We start from the raw sequence: 26,521 nt of genomic DNA on the forward strand, positions 1-26,521 counted from the left end.
TATATATATTGTTGGAAATTTCCAACACTGAATACAACACTGTTGTATTCTCATTAATTACTACTAATTCTACTAATCATTGTAGTGATTAAAATTAACCCAACGTAGAATTCGCATGTACTAATAATTACCTCTGTACAGTAAGGCTAGAATTCTTACGTCACCCGACGCCAGTATTGCGTCAGATTCCATTGTAATAAACACATTTATATCCAATGTGTCTGAGAATTGAATTTGATTCTCTATAAACAACGGTGTTCTGTGTGATAATTAATTACGGATAAACTGATCTCCAACTAAAGCCAAATAGAGCGTTTATAGTTATAGCTGTTATCTAGTAATAAAATTAACGTCACGAACGAATGCCCTGGAGAGACATTAATTCTTCTCCATTGTTCGTTTACTATCATAAAACGGACAAATAATAATATTTAACTCCTCCATATAATAAATCCGTCTTAATCCGAGCATTTCAAGCACACTGCAAGAAATGATAATATCCATAATAAATTTGTTTAACAAACGCGGGACGCGGAGCGGGGCGGAAGAGACGCCAGTCCATGTGTTGAAACGCTCATGAGTAGACGTGTTCACGTGGTGCTCACGAGGAGACGCCATTACCCAGCCACCAGGGTAAACGCTATCAAATCTCCAGAAGAAAGTCGCCACTGTGAGGTGTGAAGAACCTTGCAGACAATACCTTCACTTGGTGTCAGTGTCATTTACGGATTAAATGACACTATATTAAATTTGGTTCTATGTAACTCCATGTGACCGGCCAGTGGAGCGCGTCAGTATCTAGGATAGACAAGTCTAGAGCCTAGGACGCGACCTTCGGCAAGCCTTAACTTACACAGTGCCCATATTAGCTAAGTACCTTATCCTTGTTTGATGCATCAGATCGGGGGTGGGTTTATAGCTGGGTAGCTTGTCGTGACGACGTATAACAACTAAAAATCACAGATCATTATCTTTCTCTTATTATTAATATCCATTTATTGAACATAGAAATCCAGTAGTTTAATCTGTTGCTACTGGAAACAATTTTTTTGCAGCGTGTGTGAAGAATTCTCCGAGCTGTCATTTCCCATGTTAGTCAACTCCCAGTGTTCCATGACGAGTCCAGGAGAATCAGAGGAAGCGTCGTGACTAACTTCTAAGGAATCGTCATTAAGCTAAGATTCCTTTTGTATTCCTTGAATTTATTATCTGTACTCTTTTACATGCAGAACTCTGTTCATTGGATTGACATGTGTTTATTATAATTATTATTATACATATTCATAATCTATGTTTCCCTTAATGATAACGATAATGATTTCATAAATATTCATATGATTAGATTATTATACATTGGATTAGTGAACGAACCACACTAGTTCCTGGACGTACTGAGTTCCAGTAATACCCCCCCCCCCAATGTAGGTGTTTGAGGCTTCGATTCATTTAATTATACAGCCCATTAATTATTTCAATGATCATATTCTCTAGTATTTTATCCATAGTTACTGGTTCATCTAGAATTTTCTAATGATCATATTTTCTCAGTTTCCCTCTTTTACTATAAAAGTGGGTGGTCCTTCATAATTGAATTTACTATATTAATATTTAACTAATTAGAGTCAAGCCCCAAATGTCCCACAATATGGTCCTTCGAACTGGATAGGCTTAAATTTATAATTACAAATATTAATCATTAATAACTAATCCTTGTGTGATGTAAGCTAGACTAACTATTTAATTAATTGTGTCAACCAACAGTGTAACACATCAGTTAGTCTAAGTCACACCAACATATTGCTACTTTCACCTCATGTATAAGGTAGCTTTAGTGGGTCATAGCCAATTACCCACAACACTTAGACCTATACCTCACACAGAAGTGAGAATCTTTAGGTCACCAGGAGCAACAGCTCATAACTTTTATAAAAACTCCACACTAACACCTGCGTTAGAGTGGCCTCACCATCTAACCATTATATACTTAGGTGGTAATGACATTCATCCCACTCGTCATCCAGCTGAGGTGATCAAACACCTCAAAGCCATAATTTCTTCTTTCAAGCTCATCAGTAATTCGGTAGTATTCACATTAGTGGAACCTCGCCAACCAAGTCAAGACAATCGTTGGGGAGTAACCCCGGAATACTACCAGAGAGCTGCTAAGTACATAAATTTCAGGCTGAAAAAACGAGTGAGATTGGATGCCACATATATCCAATTTACAGCCAGACCTTATAGACAGAACCTGACCAGAGAAGGTGTACACTTGTCAGGTAAGTCTAGGTTGCATGTGGTTGACAAGCTAATCAACACCATCAACTATCACAAACGGCTGTGGCTGGCAAGCCAAACATAACTGTACATAATTGTTTTCACTTGTGTGTGCAAGTGCACTCTTATAAAAACAAAAAACCCAAAAATACAGCACAATTATATTCACCTTACTGCACCACAATAATCTTTACCAATCTTATTAGGTAGAATTTAGGCTGAGATTGTGCTGAATTTGGTACAAGCCCAGACTAAATAAATTTATAGTTCCTAGTTAGGAATTATCACGACTAGATCTAAGCTAGTCAGTAGTGTATGTATTATACTATTTGTGGTGACCCTAAACAGGGTGGGATTAAACTTTGAGATAACTCTGATTGGAGTGTCTCCATAATATTTCTCTTGTATTCATTATTTCGTGTATCTATTTTGTGTATTGCTGGATAATCTCCATTAACTCTGATGGTGATATAGAAGAGCTAACCGGACGAGAACTAATGGTGAAGTTCAGACAGTGCACAAAATATCTAGCTACTTGTTGTTAGGTAGGTACATTTAACCTCAAGTGAGGTAAAGTATAAATTAGCCACCTTAAATTAGGCTACATTTAATGTTACTTGTCCACTAATGAACAAGTACCCAAGCTTCATTAGTAATACATATACTAATCCCATGAAGTTTGGACCCAAGCCCAACATGGCTACTCCTGAGCAATTAAGGAGAACCTACATTGGCCTTAAAGGTCATTTGACCAGATTAATTAACAAGGCTGAGGGCTTATCTAAAGATACTCCCATTGACTCTTATCACTTAGAGACATCAGTTAGAGTGGCTGATCTGAAATTTGATCAAGTCAAGTCCACAAGTCAGTCTTATATTGCTCTACTAAATACTGTAGAAACCGATCCTGATGAAGTAAGTCAAATTGTAGACGGTATCTCCCAGTATGAAGAGGAGACTCAAGATATAATTTATAGGCTCAATTAGCAAAACAATCTGGATCCAATACCAGTAACACAGGGTCTCAATTCAATAACAAACTACCAGAGATTCGTTTACCTACTTTAGACTTACCTACATTTTCAGGATTAGATACAGAAAATTGGGACAATTTTTGGACTTCCTTTGAAGTTCACATCCATAAGAAACCGTCCTTGGACAAGGTTTCTAAATTTTCATACCTACTTAGTCTTCTCAAAGGAGAGGCTAAAAGGTCATACATAACCTTACTCTTGATGAGAGTAATTATGAGGAAGCTACAAAACTCTTGAAGTTGAACTATTGCAACAAAGAGTTAAGTATAGCTACCCTCTATTATCAATTACTAGATCTGAATGCACCAAAATAGTAGACCAGAGTCACTTCAAAGCTTCAGACTAGAAGTAGAGTCTCTAGTAAAGGCCTTAGGTACTAAAGTTAATATACCTGCTTCAGAATGGTCTATCAAGTTACTATTGCAGAGGAAATTACCTCGAAATGTCTTGACAGAGCTCTGCTCACATTATAATACCGAGTTTCTCACTCTTGACCAAATATTCGAGGGTTGAGAATAACGGTTAACAGGTTGAAGACTCATGATAAAATTAAACCTGAGTCTAAACCAACTAATACTGATACTTCAGTCAAACCTAAACAGACTTTGAGTAAGTCTAATAAATATAAATCAAACTACTCCATCCACTGGGAAAAGAAGTGGAAATGTAGGTACATATTCGGTGTCTCCTTCTGAGATAACCAATGACTTGTCTACTAAAGAGACCAAGTCTATTAACCAGAGAAAGTGTCTGTTCTGCAATCAGGGACACACCACTTATCAATGCTCTGTTTATCCTACTTATAATGTTAGGGTTAAAAGGTTGCAAGAATTACACAAGTGCACCAAGTGCATGGGCTCTCATGATCCCCAAAAATGTGTAGTGCAACTACGCTCCTGCAACCGATGCAACCAAGGTGTACATCACTACGCCTTATGTAGAAAATCTTCTACACCAACCATGACCACTGGGGAGAATTCCATTAATTCTACCGCAGTGCAATATTGCAAAGTGCATCAAGAAGTAAATGTACTTGCTACTGAGTCAGGCAATAATACTACTTTGCCTACAGCTCAACTTAGACTAATAAACCGAAGATCTAGAATTAACACTAGAGGTCTTTTTGACCAAGGTTCACAGAAAACCTTCATTACACAACAGTTGGTAGATGAGTTAAATTTAAAACCTGCCAAAAGTGTGAGGTTAAATATTTCTGGTTTCTTGTCAAATAGTGGACCTCGTGACTACAAGGTAGTTAAGGTATTAGTGAGACTCGGATCTTCTACTAGTCCAATACACGCGGTAGTAGTGGATAAACTTCCTACAGACTTACAAGTCACTGGGTTAGCTCGCACTGCGAGACATCTTAGACGAAACCGCATGAGGCTAGCAGATTATAAAATAAATTCTAACTGCCTCACAGATGTTGGAATACTTATAGGCGCGGATCATTATTACAAGTTTATAACTGGATGCACTAGACAACACGGAAAGAATTTGTTGTCATCTGCAGGAGGCAAATTGCTTACAGGACCGGTGCTTTTCAGACATAATCCGACGTCCACAAACCAACAATCTAATAACATAATAGTGGCGTGACTAGGCTTGGAACAGTCACCCCTACGTTTCAGGGGGTATATCTGAGGATATCTGAGATATCTATCTCAATATCTGGATATCTATCTCAATATCTGAGGATATTGAGTCTGACCCACCAATACATCGTCTGTGGGATTTAGACACTTTAGGCATCATCCCTGAACAACCAAGTCCTGATGATACGTGGACTTACCAGCAATACCTGGATACAGTTGTCTATGAAAATAAACAATACTGGGTAAGACTCCCATGGAAGTTGGATCATCCACAACTTCCAGTAAATTATTTTATGGCAGCCTCACAATTACAGTCTCAATTAACACGACTACAAAAGCAGCCAGACAAACTGAACATGTATCATCAACTCATCCAACAACAACTTAACAGTAAATTTATTGAGGTTGTTGATAACGATGACCGAAAAATAGGTCATTATTTACCTCATCACGCTGTGGTGAAAGACTCATTGACAACACCTATTCCTATTGTCTTTAACTGTAGTGCTAAAGTAAAGTCAAGCAGTGTGTCTTTAAATGAATGTCTCCAAACGGGACCTAGCCTAACCCAAAGGCTACATGATGTGCTGTTACGATTTCGCACAGGAATTTTCACCTATACAGCTGATATCAGCAAAGCCTTTCTCCGAGTAGGTTTACAGGAGGAGGATCGTAACTACACAAAATTCCTCTGGATTAAGGATCCACTGGATCCTAACAGTGAAGTTATCACATATCGTTTTGCCTCAGTATTATTTGGAGCTACGTCCTCACCGTTTCTTTTGCAAGCAACATTAGACACACATTTGAGGAAATCAAACAGCCCCTATAAGGCAGACATTAGTGACAACTTGTATGTCGACAATTTCCAGGGGACAACTAATGATCAAACTGATCTGGTAGAAATCTACCATGAGGCTAACCGTGAACTATTAGAAGCCAATATGCCACTACAGTCATGGGCCTCAAATAATGAATTACTCAACCAGGTAATCGAGAAAGAATTTCCAGGTTATCAGGTACCTAATCAATTAAAGGTTCTAGGCGTGGAATGGAACACCAGTACTGACGAGATGAATGTCAAGTCAGTACAAACTGATAACTCAACCCTTACCATGAGAACACTGCTCTCGTTTGTCAGTCAACCATTTGACCCTTTAGGCTTACTTAGTCCTATATTAATAAGGGGCAAACTCCTAATGCAGGAGTGCTGGCAGAAACATATGGGATGGGATGATCCGTTACCAAGTGAGTTACAAGCTAAATGGCAGATACTCTCAACGGATTTTGATCAGTTAGGCGTTTTGAAATTTCCTCGTAATGCTTCAGGACCAAACTTACCCACCAATTTGCACGTTTTCTGCGATGCCTCTGGCAAAGCATACGGCGCAGTAGCCTACTTAGTTAATAGTGCACAATCAATTTTGCTCACATCTAAAGCAAGAGTTGCTCCCATTAAGAAGAGATCTTAACCTCAAATGGAGTTGACAGCATTGCTGGTGGGAGTAAGATTGGCTCATTGCCTGACAAAGACACTCAATAATATCCACTTTGGTGAGATTGTAGTGTGGTCAGACAACGAGGCAGTCTTACAATGTGTAAGAAACAACAACAACAAAACTCCCTACGTCAGCAATCGCGTCAGGGAGATTCATGAGTTATCTGCTGGATATAAATTTAGACATGTTCCTACTAAGGACAATCCTGTAGATTATTTATCTCGAGGATTAACACTAAAACAACTTATCAAGTCTTCGCTGTGGTTCAATGGACCTTCATGGCTTGTTGGTGGTCAGTGGCCCAAACAAAAGCCACAAGTCATAGTGACCAATATCACCACTCCCATGAAAGAACCAGAACCTCAACGAATCTTAGCCATTGATCCTCACAATTATTCTAACTTAAGCAAGTTATTAAGAGTAACTGCACATGTGTTTGATTTTCTTGCTAAGATAGGAATTCGACATAAGTTTCCCAATCCTATCCTCTACTGGATCAAACGTGCACAACAAGAGACATATGGAAGCGAATATGAAAATCTTCCAGATAAATTAACTAAGTCTCTAGGTATCTGGTATGATGCCAACACTCATAATATACTAAGATGTGGAGGACGTTTGCTTCATGCAAAAATTGACTTGGACACAAAGAATCCAATTCTTCTACCTCGTCACCACATCATCACTAAACTTCTTGTTTTACATCACCATCAATATGGTACTTTACATGGTGGAGTGTTAGATACTCTCACCGACCTTAGACAAAAGTACTGGCTTCCTCAAGGTCGTCAGACAGTTAAGTCAATTATTAAATCTTGTGTAATCTGTAAAAGATACGATGCCAGAGTATGTCCTTACCCAGGACCACCACCACTCCCTGAGGAAAGAGTGGTTCCTCTTCGTCCTTTCGAAACCAATGGTGTTGACTACACAGGAGCCTTACTTCTCACTGGCAACCCAGATAATATACCAGTGAAAGCATACATTTGTCTCTTTACGTGTGCTACAACCAGAGGCGTACATTTAGAAGTCACTTCAGACATGAGTGCTGAAGCCTTCATCCAGGCCTTCCGCCGATTTGCAGCTCGCAGATCTTGTCCCAAATTAATGATATCGGACAATGGGTCCAATTTTGTGGCAGGAGAAGCTTGTTTACGAGAAGTCTGGAACCACCCAGAAGTACAGTCGGTCCTACAGAGACGACAATGTCACTGGAAATTCATAGCACCGAGAGCCCCTTGGCAAGGTGGGTTCTATGAGCGAGTGGTAGGCACAGTCAAGAAGTGTCTAAGGAAAACTTTACACAGACAAAAGGTCAGTTACTCCGAACTCCAAACTACTGTTGTGGAAATCGAGGCGCGAGTCAATAACCGCCCGATAACCTACCTGTCTGATGATTTCACCCAGAGAGAACCTCTGAGTCCCTCACACTTGATCCATGGAGGTCTACTGAGCCCTCTCATCCCTTTAGCCGAAGAGGACCCCGTAGACCCGTCACATGTGACCAGAGGTGACTTGGTGGAAAGCTACCAGCATCTCTCCAGAGTTATTAACAGGTGGAATGAGGTGTGGACTCGAGAGTACCTCACAGCTCTACGAGAGTACCACTACGGAGCTTCGAGTCCTTACAATAAAGTGCAATTAAAACCAGGGGACCTAGTACTAGTGACAGCGATGGACCAAGGTCAGAGTGGCCCATAGGCAAAATTGTTGCCATTCATCCAGATCATCAAGGTGTCCTGAGAGTGGTGAAAGTTTTATGCCGAGGCAACACTACTCTAAAAACTTTAGAGAAGCTGGTTCCTCTTGAATTGGCTGAGCGAGAATATCAGCCAGATCCAGTTTCGCCAGTAATTCCGAGGACAGTAATTCTGATCCTCAGAGCAACCGCCCCACTAGAGCTGCTGCTCAACAATGTAGGCGGAATCTGCAAGCCTATTACAACTCTGAACAAGAGTAATTCCTTTTACACCCAATTTAGATAACTATGATGATACTGCGGGGTGAAGTCAAGTAACAAACCATTACAAGTCACTATGACTCAGGACATTCCCATCACAGTAGATTCTGTTGTTTAAATTGTGTGATTTAAATCTTTAATAATTGTGTAGGCTATGAATAACATGTTTCATTTGACATGAAATTAGCAAGACTTAAGTTTCTTGCAAGTCCTTAACAAATACGGGACATTCGTTATGTGTGTACTAACATACTAACATATTAACATACTAATATACTAATATTAATACCAACTTCGGGATAGGTGTCAGTACTCCACATTACACTACGACCCTAGAATCCTCCCCCCGGAGTTATGTTGGAAATTTCCAACACTGAATACAACACTGTTGTATTCTCATTAATTACTACTAATTCTACTAATCATTGTAGTGATTAAAATTAACCCAACGTAGAATTCACATGTACTAATAATTACCTCTGTACAGTAAGGCTAGAATTCTTACGTCACCCGACGCCAGTATTGCGTCAGATTCCATTGTAATAAACACATTTATATCCAATGTGTCTGAGAATTGAATTTGATTCTCTATAAACAACGGTGTTCTGTGTGATAATTAATTACGGATAAACTGATCTCCAACTAAAGCCAAATAGAGCGTTTATAGTTATAGCTGTTATCTAGTAATAAAATTAACGTCACGAACGAATGCCCTGGAGAGACATTAATTCTTCTCCATTGTTCGTTTACTATCATAAAACGGACAAATAATAATATTTAACTCCTCCATATAATAAATCCGTCTTAATCCGAGCATTTCAAGCACGACTGCAAGAAATGATAATATCCATTAATAATTTGTTTAACAAACGCGGGACGCGGAGCGGGGCGGAAGAGACGCCAGTCCATGTGTTGAAACGCTCATGAGTAGACGTGTTCACGTGGTGCTCACGAGGAGACGCCATTACCCAGCCACCAGGGTAAACGCTATCAAATCTCCAGAAGAAAGTCGCCACTGTGAGGTGTGAAGAACCTTGCAGACAATACCTTCACTTGGTGTCAGTGTCATTTACGGAACCTGTTAAATTTGGTTCTATGTAACTCCATGTGACCGGCCAGTGGAGCGCGTCAGTATCTAGGATAGACAAGTCTAGAGCCTAGGACGCGACCTTCGGCAAGCCTTAACTTACACAGTGCCCATATTAGCTAAGTACCTTATCCTTGTTTGATGCATCAGATCGGGGGTGGGTTTATAGCTGGGTAGCTTGTCGTGACGACGTATAACAACTAAAAATCACAGATCATTATCTTTCTCTTATTATTAATATCCATTTATTGAACATAGAAATCCAGTAGTTTAATCTGTTGCTACTGGAAACAATTGTTTTTGCAGCGTGTGTGAAGAATTCTCCGAGCTGTCATTTCCCATGTTAATCAACTCCCAGTGTTCCATGACGAGTCCAGGAGAATCAGAGGAAGCGTCGTGACTAACTTCTAAGGAATCGTCATTAAGCTAAGATTCCTTTTGTATTCCTCAAATTTATTATCTGTACTCTTTTACATGCAGAACTCTGTTCATTGGATTGACATGTGTTTATTATAATTATTATTATACATATTCATAATCTATGTTCCCCTTAATGATAAGGATAATGATTTCATAAATATTCATAGGATTAGATTATTATACATTGGATTAGTGAACGAACCACACTAGTTCCTGGACGTACTGAGTTCCAGTAATACCCCCCCAATGTAGGTGTTTGAGGCTTTGATTCATTTAATTATACAGCCCATTAATTATTTCAATGATCATATTCTCTAGTATTTTATCCATAGTTACTGGTTCATCTAGAATTTTCTAATGATCATATTTTCTCAGTTTCCCTCTTTTACTATAAAAGTGGGTGGTCCTTCGTAATTTAATTTACTATATTAATATTTAACTAATTAGAGTCAAGCCCCAAATGTCCCACATATATATATATATATATATATATATATATATATATATATATACATATATATATATATATATATATATATATATATATTATATATATATATATATAATATATATATATATATACATATATATATATATATATATATTATATATATATATATATATATATATATATATATACATATATATATATATATATATATATATATATATATATATATATATATATATATATATATATATATATATGGGAGAGGGGAGAGGCCTAGGGGACGGACGTGTGGCGGAGGAGCTGCTGCCTTCTCAGCCATTACCCTGAGACATCTTGGCCTCACCGTACCAAGACTCAACCATATTCACCGTGAATACACCAAGCAGACGTGGAAGTGGCTGGAAGTGCCTACGGTGTGCCATCTATGTGAAAACTTATCAAAACAGGTGGGTTGGCAGTGTGGAGTCATGGAGGCTGTAGTGAGGGGCCAGGATGGACCCTGCAGGCCTCCCATAGTGAGGGGAGGTGGGGGGTGAGTGAGGGGTGTTGTGTGGTCAGGAGAGAGAGGTGGGGGTTACGCGTGTGCCAAACAGTGTTTTTCTTTGTTGAAAGTTTTGTTGAACAAGTTACGTTGTCAGCGATAATTGGCGCAACATATCTATCATATTGTGAGTACATCACACGTGCAGTGAGTCAGATTACAAGTGTGTGATTCATTCATTATTGTGCAGTGATATACGGGGAAATTATACCAGTGTTAGTGTCGCCCTGACCCCCCCACCCAGCGCCCAGGCCGGGAAGAACCTGCTCTCCCCCTCCTACCCACCCCACCACGTCGCCTCCCCACCCACGAGGCCACCCGCCCATAGAAGCCGGGAGGCTCCCATGTGTGTCTACGCTACCCACCCACCCAATGTATACCCACATATTGTGTAGTGGGTGTATACCCACACTTTGTATAGAGGTGGTATATGTATTACCACTCACCTGAGTAGTAAGTGCCACGGCCAGCTGATCACCCCCCCAGCCTCCAACCGCCGCCCACCCTCCAGTCTCCACCCGCCGTCCACCTTCCCGACCAGCGCCCGCCCAGCACCCGCCCAGCGCCCGCCCATGTCGCAGCTCTCAACAGATAGCCAGGCTTCTCCAAGCCAAGATGAGCCATCAAACAGGGGTAGACAAGGTAGATGTCAGACGTGTGACCGGGTATGCTATATCCGGTTGAGTGACGATAATGTGCGCATTCATTACCACAACGGAGCCAGGTGTTTGGGTTCTGGGCGCCCTCCCAGGGAGAACACCAATCAACAGCCTACACTGCCCGTAAGGCAAAACACCTCCCAGACCTTCATTCCCACAGAAAATTTATTAGAAGCTATCAAAGCAACATCGGCCAGAACCTTGCAACACATCCCTAAAGCAGCTCGCCCCCATGCAGCAGCCAAATTATCTGCCCTCCTGAGAAAGGTCAACGACTCTCCTGGAACGACCCAAGCATGGCACAACCTCCTAATGTTTGGCAACATATGTCTAGCCACCCCTGCAAGGAGAGACAAAACCTTAGCTGCCTCAGTCATCAAAGCTATAAATGATTTTCCCAGGGAGGACAACCAGGTGCGCCTTCCCACTCGTGCGAGAAACACCCACGGCAGGAAGAGCAACAGTGGCATATCCGAGACATCAAAAATCAGAACATCAGTCACCAAGTAAATAGAAGAAGGAAACACTATTGGCGCAATACGAGTCATCACCAGTGAGGACTCAATTGCCGACAGAGATGCCGCAACAGCTCAAGCCCTAAGGGAGAAACACCCACCCAGGGCTCCGCGTGAGGACGACATTGTACAAGTGGGGGCTACCGGAGCAGAACCTCTCTGGGTGGCTGAATCTGTGGTCCATAAAGCAGCCATGTCCTTCCCTACAGAATCAGCAGGTGGGTTCACAGGACTAAAACCCAACCACCTCAAGCAAATGGTCAACCCTGCACTGGGTGACATTGCAAAGAACCTCTTGGTGGAACTAACCAGATTCACCAACACATGTCTAGCTGGCAACATACCAGCGTCCATAAGACCTATCTTTTTTGGAGCATCTCTCTGTGCTCTAAAGTAAAAGGATGGAGGGATCAGGCCAACAGCTGTGGGCAATTCTCTCCGGCGTCTCGTCGCAAAGGCAGCTGCATGAACAGTTAGTGATGCAGCGGCCAAAATGCTGAAGCCAAAACAGCTCGGGTTTGGCATTCCACAAGGGGTGTGAGGCAGCAGCCCATGCAGCTCGAGCCTTCATCGCCAACATCACAAACGAAAAGGCCCTTATCAAGCTAGATTTCAAAATGCCTTCAATTTGGTGCGGAGGGATGCGGTACTCCGTGCGGTTCATAGTCATTTCCCTTCCCTCTACCCTTTTGTACATTCATGCTACAGTATGGATCTTAAGCTACTTTTTGGCGAACATGAAATTGACTCGCGAGAAGGCGTCCAACAGGGTGACCCCCTTGCTTCTCTCCTTTTCTGCTTAGTCATCAAACAAGTCACAGAGGTCCTGTCCAGCGAGCTTAACATCTGGTTCTTGGATGATGGTACCCTAGCTGGTTCCCAAGACTCCCTCCTGGAGGACATCAGAAAAATCCAGGAGCAAGGTGCGGTTTTAGGCCTCACCCTGAACCCTTCTAAATGGTAAATAATATGTTCCAACCAGGGCATCGTAGAGAGAATAGAGGGTCTTCTGCCAAATATCCATAAAACTAAACCTGAAGACAGCACACTCCTAGGAGCTCCCCTGGGTTGAAAGCCATCGATGAGGTCCTTGATAAGAAAATCGCCGACCTTAAGAGGATGGATGGGAGGATTGAGGATATTGATGCTCATGATGCACTCTACCTCATCACCAGATGTCTGTCCCTCCCCAGGTTAACCTACTTTCTGAGGTGTTCACCATCTTACAGTAGCCAAAAACTAAGTGAGTATGACCGGTTACTGAAATCAATGCTAGAAAAAGCCCTTAACCTCTCTCTCGATGACCTACAGTGGAAACGACGCCTCTCTTCCCGTAAGACTTGGGGGCCTCGGAGTTCGAACAGCAACGCAAATCGATGTTCCAGCCTTCCTGTCCTCCTTATCAGCATCCGACGACCTTGTGAAGGAAATTCTACCTGCCCACTTACATCAGCTGGCAGGTGTACATGATCCCAATTTTACACGCTGTGCCACAGAGTGGGCCTCTCGTGCAGGCCAATCACCTCAACCACCATCCGCAAAAGCCCACAAGCAATCCAGCTGGGATGGTCCCATTGTAGACCAAGTTGCTGCAGAGTGCCTGGGTGCTGCAACAACACAACACGACATTGCTCGCCTCACAGCAGTAGCAGCACCACATGCAGGGGATTTCCTGTTAGCAACCCCAATGTCGGCAACTGGCACGCGTCTCACACCACACGCCCTCCGAATTGCTGTGGCCCTCCGCCTTGCTGCCCCAATCCACACCAGATATAGGTGCATTTGAGGTGAGGTGGTGGTTGACAGGTACGGCCACCGTGGCCTACTCTGCCAAAGCACAGGGGGATGGCACTCGAGGCACGTGAAGTTAACGACATCATCAAGAGGAGCCTCACCACAGCTGGATGCCCAGCTGAAAGAGAGCACCCGTTACCTAACGCCCTGTAACTCTGATGCTCTTATTGGTCGCCCGGATGGTATCACAGTGAACCCCTGGAAGAATGGCAAGCAGTTGGTATGGGACTACACGTGCGTATCAACCCTGGCTAACACCTACATTAACCTCAGTGTTGCACAACCAGGTGCGCTGCCACCCACAGGGAAGCAGCCAAATCCCGTAAGTATAGAGAACCTGGATCACCACTACAATTTTGTCCCATTGGCTTCTGAGACACTCACCCCCCCCCCTTGCGCCTGAGGTAAAAGTGCTACCAGTTTTTTGAAGGAACTGGGTTCTAGGCTCATTGAAACAACAAGGGACCCGAAGCTGCAAGCTTTCTTTTTCTAGCGCCTCAGTGTGGCGATACAGAGGGGAAATGCGCACTGCAGTCCAGGGTTCCTGCCCCCGCCATCTGAGGAGCTGGAGGAACTCGACAACTATGACAACTATCTTTGTAACCCATATGTAAACTCCTTTTTTGTAACAAAGTTCAAATAAAGTAAATATATATGTGTACATACAAAAGAATAGGGGTGGTAGGAGAAGATAATATTAGTGTTCAGTGAGAAACCACAAGGTCTCCTCTGAATACTTTTTATTTTCTTCTCCGAGGCTATGGGTCCCCACATTGGCACCAGAGGTGGTACCCTCACAAACTATATATATATATATATATATATTATATATATATATATAGATATATATATATATATATATATATATATATATATATATATATATATATATATATATATATATATATATATATATATATATATATATATATATATATATATATATATATATATATATATATATGTTTATATATTAATATATATATATATATATATATATATATATATATATATGTTTAAATATATATATATATCATATATATATATATCTATATATATATATATAATATATATAATATATATATATATATATATATAATGAATATGAAAACTCACACCCCAGAAGTGACTCGAACCCATACTCCCAGGAGCAACGCAACTGGTAACTACAGGGCGCCTTAATCATCTTGACCATCACGGCCGTCAAAAGGAAGTGATAGCCGAGGCTATTTGAGCCACTTCCCCGACGGCAACTCGGATGGTAATCTTGGGCATGATGGTCAAGTGGACTGTACCTAATCCTGGCAAGGTCGCCAATGTTGGGGTTTACACTCTACTCTTGCCTCTTACTCTGGGTGAGCAATGGTTATCTCAAGGTCACTCACCGTAGCCCTGCGGGTCTTCACTCCAATCCTCTCGGCGCCACTGCACGCCAGGAGAGTATCCCAGTTAATCCCAACCGGCCTTCTGATTGAGAAGGAGTGGGAACACACTTCTTGTTTACTTAACTGTTGTGTGCCCGCCCCCAACCATAGGGTTTTACTATTAACCACAAGGTCGCCAACTGGTGTTTTCGGTGTCCAGTAACACCTCAGTGGACTGGTTGAATTAGTGGTAGCCTTGGCAAGTCCACACTCAAAAGATCAGGAATCAGGCAGGTACTTAATCTTATCACTCTTTGCTTTCCAGTATAATATAGCCACAAGGATCAATGGAGGGGATGATATAAACACAAAGTAATTTTGTATTTTACTTAAAATGCATGAAGATGTCACAAGGGCAATCAATAAATAAATCAGTTGATCCTCTCTGTAGCCGGTAGTTCCCACGAATATTATGCACTCACTAAGTGGCAACACCTCCCCCTCTCGTCAATGTCCAAGAACAGCTGATTGCCTGGCTCCGCGCGAAAGGTTATTGCTTGTTTTCTAGATTCACGCGCGCTGTTTCCTTAAGTTCTCCAATGTTACTAGAAAATCGCACACTCGAGATTGGCAACAATAGCACGTATTACTTAGTTACACTATACTCGGGCTCAAACAGTCCGTTCTTTCTACAATCAATGCGACAATGACTCACTGTAATGGTTTTACCTGCCCTTCATTCAATGATATATTATGAAGTATTTAACACTGGAGTTTCAGTACTTTCTCTCGTGGGCGAATAACTCAATAATTCACTGTTACTCACAAATGATTAATCACTGCATGAACATAGACATATATAGTGTATATAAATCAGACATCAATACATGGTACATAAATAGTTTCTGGCCACATAGCCTAACTTCCAAATACTGGCATAATATTATATATTATTTATCACTATACGTTCACTTTAAAGTATCATGAAAGATATACAACACACAGTAAATTCATCACTTGTTCCGGGTGCCTGTACACACCAATAATAAACATGAAAATTATAAGTACTCTTGATAGTACTATCCTGCACACTGGTGCTTTATTGTGACATGGGTGAGACTTGCTCACGACATAAAATCCTCAGGCTAGATAATATAGCCGAATAATATAGCTAACTAAAGGGGAATGGGGAGGGAAACTAGAAACACCTACTTCAACCTATCCTCCGATGAGAGTTGAGTTGTAGCTCCTGGTCCTCGTGTCGGGAACGCCCCTACACACACGTTGTCGTGTCCTACCGGAACCACTCGTCGTCCCACCATTTAGCGCGTCGTCTCCGTGCCTTCTTCCCTGCAGGTCCGTGCTCCTTCTCGACTTCTGATAAGGTTGGAGTCGGTCTCCTGGCCGTCGTCTTCTCCCAGCAACGGCTGCCGCCTGCGTCTCGGCTGCAGTCGTCCGGAATCCCCAAATAGTCCTCTCCTTCCTCTGCTACCCAGTGGCTCTGTCAGCCACTACGCCATCACGACTGGGTGAACTGCTCAGACGTCGCCTACGTCACTGCACAGACTTCACTTCTTCTTGCACAGTACCTGACTGGAGCACTTGTTGCTAAATAACCGTCGATTCCCTCTCTGTTTCAACACATGAACTAGGGAAGACCTCACAGAGTACTGCAGACTTCAGGTGACGCGTAAATCCACGGGAGCGAGAAACAACTGTCAAACTGACAGGACCAATCGTCGCACGTCCAACCTCCTTGACGTGTCATGTCTGACTGCTGGCGCCAGCGCGGCGCGCTGCCCGGACCCCCCCTTCCTTCGTGACGTCACTTTCACCACGGGAGGTTTTCATTGGCTCTCGGTGTCACATTGCTGTCGGTGTACCAATCCGGTGTCACAGACGTCACACCGTTTTGGCGGGGAAACAGGAGAGCCAGCGCCATCTTGGCTTCCTAAAGGGCCTATACCACAGGCCAAAATATTACTGTTTCACAAAATTTCTCGGCTTCTCCGAGATCACTCCACTCTCCCACATATATCAAATTGAAGCCTGCGACGTAGAGAACGCTTTGGGAAAAGTGGACATGACTCTTACTGCAGGCGTGGGAGAAATATAAGGGGGGGAACACCGTCACATACCCCTCCCTTAAAATAAGAGTCATGTCTGGTTAGTGTATGCGGGACAGGGCATCCGCTACTATGTTGTCTTTCCCCTTGATGTGCTTGACCTTGATCTTTGTCAGACTCTCAGTGTTGGTGAGACGGGTGCCGTCCGCCCTGGACCACTTTCCTTCCTCCTCCGGGAGTTCTCGGTCCCCCTGTACACACAGAAACCGTCTTTCCGCTGGGGTTCTCGGGACACCGTTCCGTCCTGCCTGGCGGCTCTTCCTTCCACAGTGAAGAAAGGTCTCAGGCGGTCTACGTGACACACCTGTTTCTTTCGGGGTCTGTCCGGCTTCCCAATCTCGTACGACACTGGACCCAACCGTCGCAGCACTTGGTATTTTCCCTCGAACCGCGACTCGGTCACCCTACCTTTACCTGAAAGCAAAACCATCACTTGGGATCCGACCTGAAAATCCCTCTGCGCAGCTCTCCTGTCGTACCACTCCGACATCTTACGCTGCGCCTCCTTCAGGTGTTTCCCAGCCAGTTCCTTCGCTAGGGTGAGACGTTCTTTGAACTTCTGGACATATTCATTCACCGTTTCCCACGGTCGCTCCTGGTGTCCATCGTTCCCTCAGCATGGATAGCACGGCATATATAATATAGATAAATGGAAAGTAAGCCTTCTCAGAACTAACACGTCCTCCTTTGGCCTCACTAATCAATTCGGGGAACTCCTCCTGCTGCAACTGTCCCAAGACGAGTGCGGTCTACCCCTAGAGAACTGGTGAGGGTCACTTGCAACTCATTATTCGGGCTGTCTTCGCCCTCCGCTCGTTCTCCGGGTCCTACGAAGAGGTGATCAGTTCCCAGGCTGTCGGACGTCTCCTCAGCCCCATCAGATCCACAACCTCCTTGTTCTTCACACTGTCTCGGCATCACAGCACAAACTGGGAACGCCACCGGTGCGATTCCCTTCTCGTCCCCACAGGCGTTCAAACTCTCCGCCCGTCTCCTCGTATTGTTCTAGGTACTCTTCGCCTTTCACAAGATTCGGAAGGACATATCCTCCACACGCGTCATTCCCCAAGATGACCTGCGCCTCCATCTTGGGCATTGATGTACAGACTCCCACCACTAGGGTCTGGCAGCCATAATCGGAATCCAACGTTACCTGGTGTAGGGGCATCCTCACTGGGCCTCCCACAGTGGTCACACTTGCCACCCCCACACTGGTACTTTCGTAACCCTCGGGGAACAGGGATTCACTCACCAGGGTAAAATCGGCCCCAGTGTCTCTTAACATCTTCACTGGATGGGGTCTGCGTCCCCCATCCTTACGGTTCCTTGACACACAAAATGGGTGAACTTTCTTCTCCTCACTCAGCACGGGTTCATCCCGCACTCTCTCGGCCCTCTGGTCCTCGAACATCACTAAAGCAACGTGTCCCCGCTGCTTAGGGCGTCTGCATTCCCGCGTGACGTGTCCGATTATTCCGCAGTTGTAGCAGCGGACCCTCGGCGGAGACCATCCGCCACCGCTCGCCTTAGCACTGCCTTCAGAGGCCGTCGCTCCCTGTGTCTTTCTCGCCCCACTTGTCGTTTCCTTCGTTGCAGTAACAGTTCCCGAGCTCTCAGCTTGGTTCTTCTCTGTCGACTCTACAGCACCTTTTGTTCCTCTGTCGTCCCAACTCGAGCGGTGGGACTTGGGAGAACTCGCTTCTGTCCTCCATCCATCCGTCCTCCTATAATTTCTACTGCTTCCGGAGTACACGGGTGATCGGTGCTGTCCCTCTCGGCTTGGGCGTAGTGCTTCCTCTAACATGTCGGCTCGGTCGGCCTGCGGCCCTTAGATCCTTTATGTCCCGCCTCCTTTACTCTCACCCTGATCTCCGGAGAGAGCGCGGACATAAACTTTTCCATGACCATTAGCTCCTTGACCCCTTCGACCGACCTCGCTCCTTCAGAGTCCAGCCACTTAAGGAACTTTCTTTCCATGTCCCTCGCCGTCTCCGCATAAGACTTTCCTGGCGACCGGGTAACATTCTCTAAACCTCTTTCTGTAACGCTCCGGCGTGAGCTTGAAGGAATGGAGCACAGCTCGTTTTAACCGCATCGTAGTTAGTGCATTCTTGGAAGTCGAGCATAGTGTAGGCTTCACGAGCTTTACCTGTGAGCCTCCCTTGAACCAGCTCCGCCCACTCCGCCCTCGGCCACCTCTTCAGAGCAGCAACTCTCTCAAAGTGGTCGAAGAAACTTTCGGCTTCACTAGGCACATAGACCGGCAGGTCTCGTTCCCTCACTTGTCGGTCTTCCTGTTGCTGCGGAGCAGGTGCATCTAGTCCTAGTTCAGCTCGCTTCAGCTCTACCTCCTTGTTGGCTTCTATTTCCAGTTGTCTCAGCTTAACCTCTCGCTCGTCACGCTTCAGCTGTGCTTCTGCTTCTCGCTCTTCTTTGCTCTGCTGTGCTTCTCGCTCTTCTCTGCACTGCTGTGCTTCTGCTTCTCGCTCTTCTTTGCGCTGCTGTGCTTCTCGTTCTTCTCTGCGCTGCTGTGCTTCTGCTTCTCGCTCTTCTTTGCGCTGCTGTGCTTCTGCTTCTCGCTCTTCTCTGCGCTGCTGTGCTTCCAGCTGCAACTTCATATTTTCCAGCTTAACGCTGTGCCTGCTGCCGCTGGATCCCCTGCTGCTTCCACCAATGCTCAGGTGTTCACCCACACTGGCAGGTGTTTGGGGCCGTTCCTCCCCCAAAGCTTCGTCTCGTGCCCTGAGCTGTGCCATTATCTCTAGTCTTCTTTCTGCCACTCTGGCAGATCTCAGCTTTATTCCAAAATGATCCGCTATAGCCTGTAACTGTGCCTTGGTGCACTCTTCCAGCGCCTGTTCATCTCTAGAGTCAATAAACCTTGCTACTTTATCATCCTCCATCTTGTGCTATGAGTGATAACCTGCACCTGACCTCTAACACCACTGCCAAGTACCACCACTGCTACCTTTACTTCGATCGATATCCTGGCAAGGTCGCCAATGTTGGGGTTATCACAGTTCTTATCTCTTTACTCGGTGAGCAACCTTAACTGTACCTAATCCTGGCAAGGTCGCCAATGTTGGGGTTTACACTTACTCTTGCTCTTACTCTGGGTGAGCAATGGTTATCTCAAGGTCACTCACCGTAGCCCTGCGGGTCTTCACTCCAATCCTCTCGGTGCCACTGCACGCCCGGAGAGTATCTCAGTCAATCCCAACCGGCCTTCTGATTGAGAAGGAGTGGGAACACACTTCTTGTTTACTTAACTGTTGTGTGGCCCGCCCCAACCATAGGGCTTTACTATTAACCACAAGGTCGCCAACTGGTGTTTTCGGTGTCCAGTAACACCTCAGTGGACTGGTTGAATTAGTGGTAGCCTAGGCAAGGTCACACTCAAAAGATCAGGAATCAGGCAGGTACTTACTCTTATCACTCTTTGCTTTCCAGTATAATATAGCCACAAGATCAATGGAGGGGATGATATAAACACAAAAGTAATTTTGTATTTTACTTAAAATGCATGAAAGATGTCACAAGGTCAATCAATAAATAAATCAGTTGATCCTGGCTGTAGCCGGTAGTTCCCACGAATATTATGCACTCACTAAGTGGCAACACCTCCCCCTCTCGTCAATGTCAAGAACAGCTGATTGCCTGGCTCCGCGCGAAAGTTTATTGCTTGTTTTCTAGATTCATGCGCGCTGTTTCTTTAAGTTCTCCAATGTTACTAGAAACTCGCACACTCGAGATTGGCAACTTTAACTCGAGATTAGCACGTATTACTTAGTTACACTATACTCGGGCTCAAACAGTCGTTTCTACAATCAACGCGACAATGACTCACTGTAATGGTTTTACCTGCCCTTCATTCAATGATATATTATGAAGTATTTAACACTGGAGTTTTCAGTACTTTCTCTCGTGGGCGATAACTCAATAATTCACTGTACTCACAAATGATTAATCACTGCATGAACATAGACATATATAGTGTATATAAATCAGTCATCAATACATGGTACATAAATAGTTTTTGGCCACATAGCCTAACTTCCAAATACTGTCATAATATTATATATTATTTATCACTATACGTTCACTTTAAAGTATCATGAAAGATATACAACACACAGTAAATTCATCACTTGTTCCGGGTGCCTGTACACACCAATAATAAACATGAAAATTATAAGTACTCTTGATAGTACTATCCTGCACACTGGTGCTTTATTGTGACATGGGTGAGACTTGCTCACGACATATAAAATCCTCAGGCTAGATAATATAGCCGAATAATATAGCTAACTAAAGGGGAATGGGGAGGGAAACTAGAAACACCTACTTCAACCTATCCTCCGATGAGAGTTGAGTTGTAGCTCCTGGTCCTCATGTCGGGAACGCCCCCACACACACGTTGTCGTGTCCTACCGGAACCACTCGTCGTCCCACCGTTTAGCGCGTCGTCTCCGTGCCTTCTTCCCTGCAGGTCCGTGCTCCTTCTCGACTTCTGATAAGGTTGGAGTCGGTCTCCTGGCCGTCGTCTTCTCCCAGCAACGGCTGCCACCTACGTCTCGACTGCAGTCGTCCGGAATCCCCAAATAGTCCTCTCCTTCCTCTGCTACCCAGTGGCTCTGTCAGCCACTACGCCATCACGACTGGGTGAACTGCTTCAGACGTCGCCTACGTCACTGCACAGACTTCACTTCTTCTTGCACAGTACCTGACTGGAGCACTTGTTGCTCAATAACCGTCGATTCCCTCTCTGGTTCAACACATGAACTAGGGAAGACCTCACAGAGTACTGGCAGACTTCAGGTGACGCGTAAATCCACGGGAGCGGGAAACAACTGTCAAACTGACAGGACCAATCGTCGCACGTCCAACCTCCTTGACGTGTCGTGTCTGACTGCTGGCGCCAGCGCGGCGCGCTGCCCGGACCCCCCTTCCTTCGTGACGTCACTTTTGCCACGGGAGGTTTTCATTGGCTCTCGGTGCCACATTGCTGTCGGTGACCAATCCGGTGTCACAGACGTCACACCGTTTTGGCGGGGAAACAGGAGAGCCAGCGCCATCTTGGCTTCCTAAAGGGCCTAAACCACAGGCCAAAATTTTACTGTTTCACAAATTTCTCGGCTCTCCGAGATCACTCCACTCTCCCACATATATCAAATTGAAGCCTGCGACGTAGAGAACGCTTGGAAAAAGTGGACATGACTCTTACTGCAGGCATACAGTACAGTGAATTGTTGAGTTATCGCCCACGAGAGAAAGTACTGAAAACTCCAGTGTTAAATACTTCATAATATATCATTGAATGAAGGGCAGGTAAAACCATTACAGTGAGTCATTGTCGCATTGATTGTAGAAACGACTGTTTGAGCTCGAGTATAGTGTAACTAAGTAATACGTGCTATTGTTGCCAATCTCGAGTGTGCGAGTTTCTAGTAACATTGGAGAACTTAAAGAAACAGCGCGTGTGAATCTAGAAAACAAGCAAATAAACTTTCGCGCGGAGCCAGGCAAACAGCTGTTCTTGACATTGACGAGAGGGGGAGGTGTTGCCACTTAGTGAGTGCATAATATTCGTGGGAACTACCGGCCACAGCCAGGATCAGCTGATTTAATTATTGATTGACCTTGTGACATCTTTCATGCATTTTAAGTAAAATACAAAATTACTTTTGTGTTTATATCATCCCCTCCATTGATCTTGTGGCTATATTATACTGGAAAGCAAAGAGTGATAAGAGTAAGTACCTGCCGGATTCCTGATCTTTTGAGTGTGACCTTGCCAAGGCTACCACTAATTCAACCAGTCCACTGAGGTGTTACTGGACACCGAAAACACCAGTTGGCGACCTTGTGGTTAATAGTAAAGCCCTATGGTTGGGGCGGGCCACACAACAGTTGAGTAAACAAGAAGTGTGTTCCCACTCCTTCTCAATCAGAAGGCCGGTTGGGATTGACTGGGATACTCTCCTGGCGTGCAGTGGCGCCGAGAGGATTGGAGTGAAGACCCGCAGGGCTACGGTGAGTGACCTTGAGATAACTGGTGGTCACCCCAGAGTAAGAATAGAGTACAAACCCCAACATTGGCGACCTTGCCAGGATTAGGTACAGTTAAGGTTGCTCACCGAGTAAAGAGATAAGAACTGTTAGAACCCCAACAATATATATATATATATATATATATATATATATATATATATATATATATATATATATATATATATATATATATATATATATATATATATATATATATATATATATATATATATATATATATATATATATATATATTAGTATATTTTGGTAGCAGTCTTTCCTGTAGACATATTTTATTAAATATGACCGAAAAAGTAAGATTAATAATTCTAACACGAATTTTCTCAATCTTTCGTACATTATGCTTCACTGTTGGAGGTAAATCAAAAATCACTTCTCCAAAATTCATTTTTATTTCTAGTCTGACGCGACACGGGCGCGTTTCGTAAAACTTATTACATTTTCAAAGACTTCACAAATACACAACTGATTAGAACTTGCGTTTCCCTGATTTTATATCTACATTTGAGTGAGGTGGGAAGGGTGATGTGGCATTACATTTGAGTAAGGTGGGAAGGATGATGTGGCATTAGAGGATATTAATAGGGTATTAAAAGTATCAACACAAGACAGAACACGAAACAATGGATATTGAATAGAAGTGTTTGTAGAAAGCCTATTGGTCCATATTTCTTGATGCTTCTATATTGGAGCGGAGTCTTGAGGTGGGTAGAATATAGTTGTGCAATAATTGGCTGTTGATTGCTGGTGTTGACTTCTTGATGTGTAGTGCCTCGCAAACGTCGAGCCGCCTGCTATCGCTGTATCTATCGATGATTTCTGTGTTGTTTACTAGGATTTCTCTGGCGATGGTTTGGTTATGGGAAGAGATTATATGTTCCTTAATGGAGCCCTGTTGTTTATGCATCGTTAAACGCCTAGAAAGAGATGTTGTTGTCTTGCCTATATACTGGGTTTTTTGGAGCTTGCAGTCCCCAAGTGGGCATTTGAAGGCATAGACGACGTTAGTCTCTTTTAAAGCGTTCTGTTTCGTGTCTGGAGAGTTTCTCATGAGTAGGCTGGCCGTTTTTCTGGTTTTATAGTAAATCGTCAGTTGTATCCTCTGATTTTTGTCTGTAGGGATAACGTTTCTATTAACAATATCTTTCAGGACCCTTTCCTCTGTTTTATGAGCTGTGGAAAAGAAGTTCCTGTAAAATAGTCTAATAGGGGGTATAGGTGTTGTGTTAGTTGTCTCTTCGGAGGTTGCATGGCTTTTCACTTTCCTTCTTATGATGTCTTCGATGAAACCATTGGAGAAGCCGTTATTGACTAGAACCTGCCTTACCCTACAGAGTTCTTCGTCGACTTGCTTCCATTCTGAGCTGTGGCTGAGAGCACGGTCGACGTATGCGTTAACAACACTCCTCTTGTACCTGTCAGGGCAGTCGCTGTTGGCATTTAGGCACATTCCTATGTTTGTTTCCTTTGTGTAGACTGCAGTGTGGAAACCTCCGCCCTTTTCCATGACTGTTACATCTAGAAAAGGCAGCTTCCCATCCTTTTCCGTCTCATAAGTGAAACGCAGCACGGAACTCTGCTCAAATGCCTCCTTCAGCTCCTGCAGATGTCTGACATCAGGTACCTGTGTAAAAATGTCGTCAACATACCTGCAGTATATGGCCGGTTTCAAGTTCATGTCGACTAAGACTTTTTGCTCGATGGTACCCATGTAGAAGTTTGCAAACAGGACACCTAGGGGAGAACCCATAGCGACCCCATCTACTTGCTTATACATGTGCCCATCCGGGCTCAAGAAGGGTGCCTCTTTAGTACAAGCTTGGAGTAGTTTCCTCAGAATACTTTCTGGCATGTCAAGAGGAGTACAGGCTGGATCACGATACACTCTGTCGGCTATCATTCCGATTGTCTCGTCCACAGGTACGTTGGTAAACAGCGATTCTACGTCCAACGAGGCTCTTATCCCTGTGGCCCGTGCGCCCCGCAGTAAGTCCACAAATTCCTTTGGAGACTTCAGGCTGAAGGCGCAAGGAACATAAGGAGTCAGCAGGCCGTTGAGTCGCTTCGCCAATCTGTACGTGGGTGTGGGTATCTGGCTAATGATTGGCCGAAGTGGGTTTCCAGGCTTGTGCGTCTTGACATTTCCATACGCATATCCAGGTTTATATTCCCCAATGATCTTTGGCAGGTGGAGTCCGGATTTCTTGGCGTTCACAGTTTCGATCAGTTTGTTGACCTTTGCTTTTAATTCGGCTGTAGTGTCCTTCGTTACCCTTTGGAACTTAGTTTGGTCAGAGAGGATGATGTTCATTTTCGCCAGATATTCGTCTTTTTTAAGAATGACATATATTGGCGACTTGTCACCTCTCCTGACAACTATCTCCTTGTTCTCACGAAGGCTTTTAGCTGCCGCTCTAAGCTCGGGGGACAGTATGGTGCTTCTGTTGTTGCCTCGATTCTTTCCTCCTTCTGCAATAAGTTCTGCTTGTAAGGTATCTTTGGTAGTGACCTTCTTTTGTGTCTCGAGGTCGAATATGTCGTCCAACAGAATTTCCAACTCCACTTTCCGGGCCATTTCACTCGGTCTGGACATAACATGACAGTTTATGCCCAGATTTAGGAGAGTGACTTGGTCCTCAGTGAGGTTAATTCCTGCAAGGTTCAGGAAGCCATCTCTTGGCCGTGGAATTGCCATAGGTCCTCCATATAATGTTGTTAGTTTCTTGATAATCCTTGTTTCAGTGCTGAGGTGATGTTGGTCTGTGAGGATGTCGAGGTGTTGTTCAATGCGGGTACGGATACTATGGTCGATGTTGCTATTTCTCCACTCGTTTGTAGCATGAAGTAGTTGCGTTTTTTTGTCTTTGATTTCATTCTCTGCCTTGTATATCTGATCACGGCCAAGAGATGGCTTCCTGAACCTTGCAGGAATTAACCTCACTGAGGACCAAGTCACTCTCCTAAATCTGGGCATAAACTGTCATGTTATGTCCAGACCGAGTGAAATGGCCCGGAAAGTGGAGTTGGAAATTCTGTTGGACGACATATTCGACCTCGAGACACAAAAGAAGGTCACTACCAAAGATACCTTACAAGCAGAACTTATTGCAGAAGGAGGAAAGAATCGAGG

The sequence above is a fragment of the Procambarus clarkii genome, chromosome 85 (assembly GCF_040958095.1).
Source record: "Procambarus clarkii isolate CNS0578487 chromosome 85, FALCON_Pclarkii_2.0, whole genome shotgun sequence".
In the NCBI taxonomy this organism is placed as follows: domain Eukaryota; kingdom Metazoa; phylum Arthropoda; class Malacostraca; order Decapoda; family Cambaridae; genus Procambarus; species Procambarus clarkii.